We start from the raw sequence: 13,147 nt of genomic DNA, 5'->3' as shown, positions 1-13,147 counted from the left end.
GTTGTTTTCTTTAGAAGAAGAGAATGTGGGGGCATTACTTAAAAATATTGAAATCTTCTACCAAGCCTCGGGTAGTAAAATAGCTCTCCATAAATCATGCATGCTTGGTTGGGAGAATGAGCCTCTAAGATGGTTTCCAAAGTTTTCTTTAAAGTGGGAAGGGCCCAATCAAATTGTCAGGCACCTTGGAATCTCGTTTTCTATCTCACCCAACTTAAAGGAGATGTGGGAATGAGTTAGGAGAAAGAGAGATAAGAAGCTTACCAAGTGGAATAATAACTTCCTATCATTACCAGGCAAATATCAAGTATGCCAGAAAATATTGTCGTCCTTCAATTTTTATTTTTCCTCTACATGGCTCTTTTGCAATTATCAATTCAACCATATTATGAAATGAAGCAGAAATTTCCTATCTGATGGCAAGGGTAACAAAAAATGCCATGTTGTTAAATGGGATTGGTGTGTGATGAGTAAATCTAGGGGAGGCATGGGCCTTAAGGATCTTAAATGTCAAGGCATTGCTTTTGCAGCAAAATGGATCTGCAGGGCTCTTGAAGGGGATGAACCATGGAAGGTCCTTAGGTTTGTCCCCAAGTATGCTAAAAGATTGAAGAACTTGCCAATCAAGGACCTCCTCTCAAATAAATTTCTTGTCTCCCTTTATGGGTATGAGGTATTCAAATCATTATGGAAATCATAGGAAGCTATCAGCGAATTCTTGACTAATACAAAATGTTGTATCTCAGTGGGTCAGATTGCAGCGAATAGATCTATATGGTGGAATACTTTGCACAAGGATAAGTTGCTTGCTACTCTACAAGGTTGCTCTACTTTGAAATGGTTTAACTACGACATCAAGAACTTTGAGGACATTTTCTCTAATGGGACCCTGATCTCTTGGGATGTTATTTCCTGTACTTTCAAGTTGCCCCCCTCCCATTTCCAAACCTACTCTGTTTTGAGAGAGGCTTTATCTCCCCTCTACTAGTACTCCCCCCTTACCTTGTTTGTGTCCTCTCCTTTGTCTTTTGGCTAGATTGATGGCTCCACCCTCCCCTGGCTCAAAGCTAAAACAATTTATGACACTTTGGTGAATTATGATCTTGTGATTGAATGTTCAATCATACCTAGACCTTGTGTTGGAACATAGACTAGTGGGCTAAGTCGTTGGGTAAGTTTTGGATTGGTCACTCAGAGCCTAAAAAGAAATTTTTTGGTTGGCAGTTGCTTCTGAATAAACTCCCCTTGAAAGATAATGATGGTGTCTATTTCCTATGTAAAACTTGTTGAATACCTGAAACTGTATTTCACTTGTTCTTTGACTATCACTATGCAAAAGAAGTCTAGTTTCTATTTGGTATTAAATATGATATGTTGTATATCTCTTATGAGGAGGTTGTCTTGGGTCATATTAAGAGTTGCAAGGGTATAGCTATTCTTTTTTGGTCTATTATCTCTCTTGAAATTCTATGGTTGATTTGGAAATTTCGCAATGATGATGTTTTTAATGGCAGATGTATGAACCTTATTGAGCCTCTGAGGAGATATCTGATTTCTCTGTAGATCACAGTGGTCATTAGGTGGATGAAGATAAGTTCCAATGATGGATTGAGGATGGATCTACCACAATACACACCAAAGAGTTATCTGATGGCTTCACATGGGACATGGTGGACAGTGATAGGTCCCCATTTGAGAAAGAATTGCACGAGTTTGTGAAGTTCCTAGAACAGAGGCAAGACAACTTGGATGAGCTTAAAAAGGAAGAAGATCATATTAGATCAATAATGGTCCACCCTCAAATTGAGCAGATTACACAAGGAAGAGTACAGGTCTGGCATGATGGGGTCAATGGCTGGGTTGCTTGGGTTCTTCTAGTTGGGAAGAACAGTCTTCCGAAGGGTGAAATAGAACTCACCTGATGCCATTTCTCTTTGTAACATTTTGTGCATCCTTGTGAGATAATTTTGTAATACTTGCTCAATGTATTTGTTGTGACAGTCTGTGTGATGGCTTCGGGCCTCCATGACACTTCAGTTTTTTTGAGCTGGGTGATATGTATTGGCGTTTATCTTATATTTAATCCAAAAAATATTATTTAATATTTTTTAAAATTAGATTTATTTTTTTTAAGTTTTAAAAATGAAAAATAAAAATAAAATAAAAAAGAAAGAATTAACTATATTTTTTTAAGGAGTTTAAAATTTATTTTAATTATTTATTTTTATGAAATTATTAATAATAATTTAAAGATTTATTAGAATTATTTAATTTATTATTTATCTTATTTTAAAATAATATTTATTGTAGAATAATTACATTTAGAATTAAAAATCTATCTTTTCTTATAAGGATATATTTTAATTAATCTTCTTTTATTAGAATATTTTATCAAATACATAGAATAATTACATTTAGAATTAAAAATCTATCTTTTATTTCTATCTTTTTTTATAAGAATATATTTTAATTTATCTTCTTTTATTAGAATATTTTATCTTATTTTTTATTTATTTATTAAATTTTTTTATCTATTTTTAGTAAGTAGATGAAATAGCAATTTTAAACTTTTTTTTGGATTTCATGCATATAAAAGTGCATAGATACCTTGCACTTTTATATTTCCGTTTTGCATTATTTTAGTTATTGTAGTAAATCTATTATTGCAGTCTTGATTTATTTTATATATTAATCAATTTAATTATGAATTTATTGTTTAGAATTTGATTTATCTATTTTTTTAATTTAGGATTGGTCTAATTATATAAGACTAATGTCTTATTTTATTAGATAATAGTTATATCATAATCTAGTCTATCAAATTTGATGTTACAGTCTATCTAGGTTGCATAATTTAGATGGAATTTTTTAGTAATGACCTTTTGTACATTGTAGTCAACAAGGTAATATTTGAGTATAGAAAAGTCATCAGAGAACTTCACAAAATCAAAGAACTTATGTGAAAAAGTGATAAGAGATGATTGGATGAAGAAGAAGAAGAGTCAAATATTGTCCAAAATTTTCAAACTCCTTTTTAGGGATAAATTTTATCCTAATGTATATGGGGCTATCACTTTGCTAAGCATCTCACTAGCAAGGCTAAAAGTTAGTGGCCAATTTGAAGGATAGTTGTTCTCCTTTATGTTGGTTATTAGAGAAGGAAAAAGGCTCTTCGAATGGGCCTAGATTATTAGCAACTTCATTTACAATCACACAACAAAGTCTGCAAGGAATTCTATATGGTATCATATGTGGTATAATCTTGCACAATTAAGGCAAATATCCAAGGTTTGAAGATGGTAGGAGTTCTAGGTAACAAGCAAGGGTAAAAAGTGGTGTATTTACGCTATCCACAATTAACCTTGGAACAATCTTATCTCTACTACAAGGAAATAAATGATTTCTTTGTAATGTGCGTGGTTAGAGAATTAGAAGATGGTGTGGGATAGAGAATCCCTAAGGAAGTTTGATATTTAATTAAAATATATGGAGGCTAGTACATATAGTTCCCCACTTGGTCATATATGAGGATATTAAAGGGTGACCTTTTAGGCTACCAAGGTACCCCACTAATTGGGTATGGTTAACAAAGTTTTGCATATAGATATTAGACTTTCATGAGGCCTACCATGGTGTGTATTATAAATTAGGTTTCAAGTTTCCTTTGAAAATGGGAAGGTTCGTATGTGAATCACTTGGGAGCACAAGGAAGACAAAACACAACCTCATAGCTCGACAGTTATTTTGAGTTTAAAAGACCATGCTTTGATCTACTAGACAAGGTGAACAAATTCATTTCTAGGAAGAAATTACATGTACTAGACATGGAAGACTATTGGATTGATTATAAAGAGGACAAAGAAGTGAGAAAAAATATGTATCAAAGGCTAACCCTCAAACAAATGCAAACTTTGGGTTTTGATATACCACCCCAAATAAATGAAGATGATGAAAAGATGTTACACCCATACAATAAATCTGCCAATATTGAATAGCATCCAATATCAAAACCACATTGGAATCAAATAGAGATAATATCCATGGATGCAATAAACGAGCCCATATTAAGAGCAACTTGAAGGTGGATAGAAGAGTATAAGGTAGACCTAAAAAGTAAAGGATTTAAAGCTATTGTTATGAAGAAGAGGAAAATAGGAGAAGTTGGGAATCAAGACTATGATGACTTCCTAGTTCACAAAAGAAGTATAGAAATGACTAGGATTGTTGATTCTATGTCTATGATAGAGGATCAAGAGGTTTATATGATTGGATTCAAATTCATTATAACTGATCCAGATCTCAATTAGCTGGTTAGAAGTAGAATATCATATCCATAGGATTGAGTTAGCAGAACTCATATCAATGAGGCATCTACTTCTAGATAACCCCTAGTTCAATCAGTGACCATAGAGGCTAGACATGTGATGAGAGCAATACCAATATTAGTGTCACGACCAATAGTGAACTTATTTGCTTCACCTCCTTTTGTGACTAATGTAACAATAAGTGAGATAATGCAAATATTACCATGGGATAAAGGAACACAATGACCTAAATATGATCAAATGCATTGAAGGGTAAATTCGATGGCTGGAAAGTATATAGAAAAATAAAAAGAAGATAAGAAGAAATTGGATAAAGGAAATGCTTTGCGAATATCTAAAGACATAGGAGAGCCATACAAAAAGGGACAATAGTAGGAGAGGTTGTTGGAGAAAGACAAAACCCATCCAAATGTTAGGCATTGAGTTAGGATTGAAGCAAACAGACTTAGGCAAAGAGGAAAGCTCAAAGGGATTGAATCAGTTGAAACATGATGAAAAACAACATCAACAAGAAGAATTGGGATGAAAGAGGATACCTGAATATTTACAAAATCAATTGCAACCAGAATCTTATGTAGAATTGATTCCTCTAGATTTCAATAGCCTATTGAGAGCATCATAGTTAGCAAAGAAAGGAATAAATGCTGAAACCAAATTTACTACCCACCTTAGTGCAGAAGGAGAACAAGAATTATATGTTGTAGAACCCCTAGTAGATAAATACCCACAAGGTATCATGACATAAGATTATCAAATCACTACCGTTAAGATTGGAAAACCTTCTAGGTATGATGGACCTAGGATGACTCTAGAATGATTAGAAATAAATGATGATGGGCTCAAAAGAGATTAGTGTTACAAGTTGGGTTGTCATTGTACCAAAAGATCAAACTGTTAATGCCTGATACAACCACTAGACTTATAGAATCCATAGGAAGCGGTTAAGCCATATCACAAACTCGAGCGTTGTGCTGCACAACACAAGGAGACGAAGGGTGCACACCTTGCAACAATTAGGAGAAGCTACAAGAGCAAAGAAATCACATAGATCAGTTGACTCAATTCATAAGAGGATTTATCCAACTAGGGAAGACCTACAAGAACTACCACCATACCTAGTACTGATGTGTAAAGAAGAGGTAGATATTATAGTAGCAATGAAACACAAATTTATAATGTTAGATGAAAGGGAGAAAAATATTCTAAGTTAAGAAAGTAGGCTCTTCAAAAAGCAGTGTCAATATATCTATCATCAACATAAATGTTAGATAAGGTGAGCCATTTGCAATTGAAATGCAAAGAAATGCTAGAGAAAATTGAGAAAAGATTGTGGAGAGTATTAGAAATAGAGAAAATGGAACCAAGTTTTCCAATAAGTAATGGGATATTGTCAAAAGATTAACTTCTTATGGCCGATGTGCGGAAAATACAAGAAGAATGACAAATAAGTCACTTGAATGACTAAATGAAAATAGTAAAGAGAATATTAGAGACCTTGAATGATAAAAAGAAACACGATAAGATAATTATCTAGATACTTATGGAAGGTCTTATTGAAGATTCCATTTAGAATAATTACAAAGGAGTAGTGAAAGGATTCGAAAGGTGTTGAGACAATCTAATGGTTGATTCATTGATGAGTATATGTACGCTATTCCTAAAAGAACTGACACAAATGAAACATGTATCTTAGGAGTGTGAATATATCATAGAGAAAAGAGATAGGGAGAATAAAAATATGGAATATTTATACATTTCTCAAATGGTCAATTGGTCCCTAGTGGAGCAAGTTGAAAAGGAAGAAGTGTTAAAAGCTATATTTTTTGTTGACAATTTTGTGACCCAATAGAAAGTATGAAATATTATTTGGCTCGTGATAGCAATATAATAATCAAGTAGTGAAAGTAGCAGTAAATTGTAAATGGCCATAGTCTGATAATAGTAAAGGGCTAGAAGAAGTTCCTGGAGATTAAGACACATGAAAGCTTCATTGATTGAGTCAATTTCTTCTTTTCTATTTGCATCTAGAAAATTTCAATTTCTAGCTATCAAATTTATCATTTAAGGTTTTAATTAGACTTGGTGTCTATAAAAGGTGATCAACGTATCATTTTGAAGATAGACCAGTAATTGTAGAACTTTTGTTGAGTTGATAAAAGCTTTTGCTTTCAAACTCCAATTGTCTTGATTTCATTTCAATAGCAGAATTTAGTTTGTATTTTCCTTCGTTGCAACCAGAGTTTGATATCGAGTTGACCCTCTCGCATAAAAAGATAAAAAGTTTTGAAAGGTCTAAAGGTCATCATTAGCAAGATGATTTGATAATTTAATTTTGTTAATTTTGTGAATGCATAGTGTCGTGGTTGTGAAGTGGGGTACTTGCAGCTGCAACACAAACACTCAATAGATCATTACAAGCATGGTTAGAAAATTGAAATCAAATGAAAGATAAACCATGAAAAAGTGACCTATCACCTCCTAAGAGATGCGAGTGTGGATTTTCTCTCAGATCTAGATGAGAAATCCCAGTGACTTGACTACACCAAGATGAAGGATTTAAAATGATATGATGTGCAAGATAGATGAATGTATGATTATGCTAGATTGATCCAAGAAGCTAATTATGCTAATGATATCCATTGATTATGCTAAATGATGATGAAATTAAGCTAGATGAGAGATTGATTATGCTATATGATAAAACAACTATACTAGAATATGACCAAATTAAGCTAGATCTAAGATGCAATTGCCTATAATAACAATGTTTAAACTAGAATTATAGAAATGATATGCCTATAATAACAATGTTTAAACTATAATTCTAGAAATGATATGCCTATAATAACAATGTTTAAACTAAAATTCTAGAAATGATATGCATATAATAACAATGCTTGAAATGAGATTAGATGGGATCCTTTTTGCTCCAAAATAAGGGATATTTATAGGATTTCCAAGGCTAGGGGTGAGGTGGCATGAATCAATAGTCAAGATTGAGTTTGAATATATCAAGGGTCAAATTGGAGGAGGTTGGAGAAGAGCTTGGAGAAGAGGTTGGAGGGAGGGACACTTGTCATCTCTATGGTGACAAGTGTCAAGGAGCCTTGCTCACAAGAGGGCAAGTGTCCAAGGGAGGAGACATGTGGCATAAGTGCCATGTGTCTCAAGGGGAGAATATCCAACCCATAAGAGGTTAGGATAAGGAGGTTATGATGAGGAGGTTAGGATAGGGGTAGCTAAACCTAGGATTAGGTGGAATGGGTTAGGTTAGGGGTTGGTTAGGTTAGGTGGTTAGAAGTTAGGAGGCATGTGGGAAATTTAAATTTAAAAATTCAAATAATAGGAAAAGGCTAATTAACTTTCAACAACTCATAAATTGATTTGTTTTAATTAGTTAGGGGATTAGAAGAAATGAATTAAATGGGGGAGGATTAATGAATTTATGTTAATTAATCAAAGGGGACTATTGAAATGAACCTATTAAATAAATCCTTAGATTTATTAATAAGCAGGTGAATGGGGAATTTAATCAAATTGCTAGTGAATTCAATTAAATTGGGAAGGGGGATTGATTAAATAATTGTTTATTTGATTAATTATCTTCAGACCATTTTTAGGTGTATACACATAGCTCTGCATAGGTGGTTACTAGTGTTATGTTATTTCACTTGTTGATAGAAGCTTTACTTTAAGAGATAGCACAAATTTACATGTAATTGTGGATTATTTATAGTTAAGTGTGGATTCATTTCCTTTTTGTTTTGTATTTTTAGAAATTATATGCTTTAGAGTTTGCAAAATTTAGAACTAGATTTATCTATTCCTTTAATCTTTTGTAATTTATTTAATAACTCGTACAAGTTCATTATATTTGAACTACGTAAGTGAAACAATCTAATTACATTAATTTAATTATTTGTATTACTTGTTACAAGGAAATACATCAATGCCCTTTGTGAAATAGTAAGAAACAATTAACCTAGAGTAAAAACCAATTGTTAAGATCTAACCATACCGAGCCTTGGAATTAGATTTTTTATTTTTCAAGAAAGATAAGTTCTATTGTTTTAAAAAGAATTCTATGTAGTTCTAATTATGAATACAATCCACCTCAACAAAATTGGCACTAGGAGGGTCTGAAGGTTTCTTCTACATAAACAAAATAAGTTGAAGTACAAAAGAGTGACCAAATCTAGGTCGTGTGAGCCTAGATTCGAATTTGCGGAATTACTTGAATAGAGGGTTAATTGTAGACCTAGAGATAATTTTGTAGGATCAATCCTAAGAGTTTATAACGTATTTTTTCCTCAGATACCTATGGTTCCTATTAGCCAACATCAAGCTTGTCCTCCTCCACCTCATATTAATTTATTCAATTCTACTCACCTATTAGGTTCCCAAATTATCATGAATTACCAAAGAATTGATAAGTTGCACATCCTAAGTATCAAATTCACAATGACATTGAAGAACATTTAAGAATTTTCAAATATACATGTGAAAGAGAAAGGATTCAACATGAAGATGTAGTATGCAAGTTATTCTTGTACACTTTGAGTGATGAAGCATGCATGTGGTATATTAACCTAACTATAGGGTCTATCACCTGATGGGATTTATTGTAAAATAATTTTTTGGCAAGGTCCAAAGTCCCAATAGATGTCATCACTTTGTATCATTAATTTGTGTTGATTAGGAGGGAAGAAAATGACCCTATTAGCAACTTTAAAGATAAATTTCAAAGAGTGTATTCCAAATTAGAAGTTTTTTATTTAGTTGCAGAGCCAACTGCTTTGTCTGTATATTATGTTGCTTTGGATATTTTGAGACCCATGTTTATTAAAAGAAGAAATCTCATATTGTAGCTAACTTTCCAAAGGCATATGCTAAAGTAGTGAGCATTAATAGAGAAATGAGACAAATAGGTTATGGTCCATTACCTAACCTAGGAGCCCAACATTGTCAAATCAAAGAAGTTCCATCAATGGAGATTTAGTACAACATACCCCATTGCTCAACCTAATTCTTAATAGCCAAACAGTAACAAATCAATGCAAAATTATGAGATGCCTAATAATAATTGTTCTTTAGTGTTGCATCCAGGATCGATTATCATAAAAATTCCCATGAATGGAAACAAAAATTATTTATTTTCTCAGATACTAGATATAAATGACCCTGAAAATAATGTTACTAAAGAGGATAGAGGATACCACATAAATCACAAAAATATTGAGAAAATTAACTATTGAGGTATCCTACCTTAGAAATGAGAATTTTTATAATTGAAGTAGTGAACAAAATAAAATAAGTCAACAACCTCACTTCAACACTACTAACCTCCTAGACCATAGAGTGTTGGGAAAATGGTGTCTCAACCTTCCATTTACATGAGGTTATGATTTATTGTAAGTTTTCATTTGAGCATGAAATGGTGCGAAATTCTCCCCGAAGCTTCTGGTTGGCTAGATAAGAATTTTGGTAAAGTTATGTCGCAAGATCACAGCTAGTTTTGAAGATATTAAATTTTTCATTTTGGAGGGGTCCAATGAAAGGTTTAACTTTGATTTTAAGGACTTTAAAGGCCCCGAAACACCCTGAAAAGTGGGCATATATGGCGTAGTGGTTTATGAGGCAACAGAGAACTTTGCGAGCTTTTTAGCACTTCAAACACTTCATCAACAGGACACACGATTCTCAAGTTATGGCCTCTAGAAGTTTGTACTTTTGAAATAGGAAATATAAAATACATCGAACACATAAATGAGTTGTATAAAGGGAGGGACACGTCATAGGGCATCTAGAAGGGACAAAAGGTTGGCTACACCTTATCGGGTGGTTTTAGCCCAAGGTTTTGTAATACTATTTGATAGTTTCTTCTATTGTATCTCCTATATATGAGGTGTGCGAGATAGAGGTTGTGTGTAAGAGTCTTATGGCTATTGAGTTACCTTTGAATCTCTAATTAGTGGTACTCCTATGAAGAGCTTTCTCTGCAATTATATTGTAATCTATTTTGATTGCTGAATAATATATTGGGCGGCTTTTGGAGTGTGTGGTTTTTCTCTCGAAAAGGTTTTCCCCACGTAAATCATTGTGTTATGGTTTGAATGTTATTATATTTATTTATGTTTTTTGTAACTGTTGTGATGATCTGTAAAATTTTTTGCATTACCCTCCTCTCAAGGTTAGTGTAGTAAGTTGTTCTGCTACTTGACTTCCTTACATAGAGTAGTAAATTAAACAATATAGGGGTGCTTTCTCCATTGGATAATCCTCCTTCAATGGATAATCAACTACCAACGCATATAAACTTGGCATAGCTAGCTTTGAGAAATTGGTGTAGGATTCACAATACAAGCACACATTCAAAGAAAGATTGCCCCCAGTTTAAAGTGGCTTCAGACATTTTCCAATCTAGTGTTTTAGCACTTTCACATTTGGAAGAAATAGAGAAACAAAAATAGTGTAAGGAAATTGTCCCTATGTAGTATGTGTATGCTTCATTCTTAGAAAGTCATGTTGCATTGAAAATAGACATTCAAATCCACATGTAGCGTACAAGAGCTAGAAATTTGATAATAAAGATGGAATCATATGTAATTCCTTTTAAGCCATAAGATGAGTGAAAATCATAACCAAATGAAGTTTACACAACTCAACAATATCAAAAGGAACATACATACAACTCGAGAAGTAACAATTACAATAAATTGAAAGGACACTTTACTACTTCTACCTCATCAAATAATTACAATACTTTCTAAGATCCACAAGAAAACAACACTCTAGATCCACCCAAGTTGAATGATGCTTATAAGGCACTTGGTGTGTACAAATATAAGAAGCCTTAATTTGGAGTTGGTAGCTTGGAGTTTAAACAGTTAATAGATTACTTAGCAAAGCAAATCAAGAAAGTTAAAGTTAGCCTTTCATTAATAGAATGTTTAAGAAACCCTACTATTAAAGATGCATTTCTCAAAGGTTTATAAGATTCTAATGATAAAAAAATTGGAGAATAAAGAAAAGACAGTTAAAAAAAGCTTAATGCTCAAAGAAAAAGACATTTTAACTCCACTAGAAGCTCATATGGCCATATATAAATGAAAGACAAAAATCCTCCCTTTTTCTATTATCACTCAAAGTTTTTGGTAAGAACTTGCATAGTTGTCTAATAGATTTGGGAGCATCAACCAATGCAATTCTATTGGCAGTATGTCAAGAATTAGGTTTGACACCTACTTGATCAAATAGCAAGGTCACTCAATTAGATAGTATAGAAGTCAACATAACTAGAGAATTAACTAATATGCATACAAAATTGGCTTCATATCCTACGATTTAGGCTTTCATGAACATTCAAGTGGTGGATATACCTAATCAATATGGTTTGTTGTTTAGTAGAGATTGGACCAGAATGTTGAATGGTTATAAACATACAAACTTTTCATGCATGTGGTTACCCTAGAGAGACATCCCTAATCAAATCATATATGAGTCTGAACCCTGCATGAAATTGATGATTATAGAATACAATCAAGAAAATGAAGTTGTGCACTTGGAGGTAGAACTTGAGGTGTATAATATAAAACTATCTACAATACAAATAGATGAAATCTACGTGTTCAATTTAAAACCAAGGTTAGCCATTATGCCTAATACAAATGTTCTCATAGAATCTGACAAAGGATATTTTGATGAGGTTAATAACCCATTGGATATGTTTGTAAGGTTAATTTTACAAGAAGCATAAAGGTGTAAAAGTCAAAATATTCCTTTGGAAACTGTATTAGTTGAAGATTGGTGCAGAGAACACAATACTTCAAATGCAAAGCTCGGAGCTTTTTATGCCTAACTGTGGTAGAAAATGAAGAAAATAAGATGGAAATTGAATCATATAAAAGTTTGCAAGGAAATAAAGAAACTACAATTGGTGTTCACACGAGCCGGATTTGTAAATCAAAAGATAATCTGATGGGAAATCATGTAAATGATGATGAAAATTTCTTGAAGATTACTGAATCTAAAATTGGTACATTGTATAAGCAAGTGGGAATTATAAAGGAAGATAATCAAATTTGGACTCTCAAGTTTGATGGATCTAAGTTGAGACAAGAAAAATGGAGTTGGAGTAGAGTTGATAAGTCTTGAAACCTTGAAGAAGAATGTTAAAGCATTAAGAGTATTGGGAAATTCTAAGTTGGTAGTTAAACAAGTGAGGAAGCAATATGTTTGTTGTTATAAGAGATTGGCCTGCTATAGACATAGGTTATGGGATTTGATTGAGATTTTTGACACATTCAACATATCTCATATACCAAGGAAATTCAACTACAAAGTAGATGCCTTAGTTGTAGCTACTAGTTCTTTAGATTCGTTGACTATGTAAATATTGAGGAAGTTTACAATTGAGTTGGACTCAATTCTCTCTATACTAAATAATGTTCACAATTTTCAAGTGTTTGAAGATGACATGCATGTCCAAGAGTTCATTACTAACTCAATAATATTTGAAGCTCGAATAATTGATGAGAAAGACCACATGGATGATAGGTTAGATGAGAGTCTACTAGATAACTTATTTAAAAGCATGTTTGATATAAATTGAATATTGAAGCAAAAGGATCTACCTAAAATTGGTGGTGATCAATGTGATTCTCATAACCTAGGTATGGGTGAAGATCCAAAAAAAAATTTCATTAGAGAAGTATGTTCAGAGTTAGAACGTGAAAGGATAAATAAATAATTGAAATAATTTATGCATTTTATAGTATGGACCTATGAGGACTTGAAGACTTATGATACATCCATAATTACAC

The sequence above is a fragment of the Cryptomeria japonica genome, chromosome 7 (assembly GCF_030272615.1).
Source record: "Cryptomeria japonica chromosome 7, Sugi_1.0, whole genome shotgun sequence".
Taxonomy (NCBI): Eukaryota; Viridiplantae; Streptophyta; class Pinopsida; order Cupressales; family Cupressaceae; genus Cryptomeria; species Cryptomeria japonica.
Note: the sequence above shows the minus strand (reverse complement) of the source record.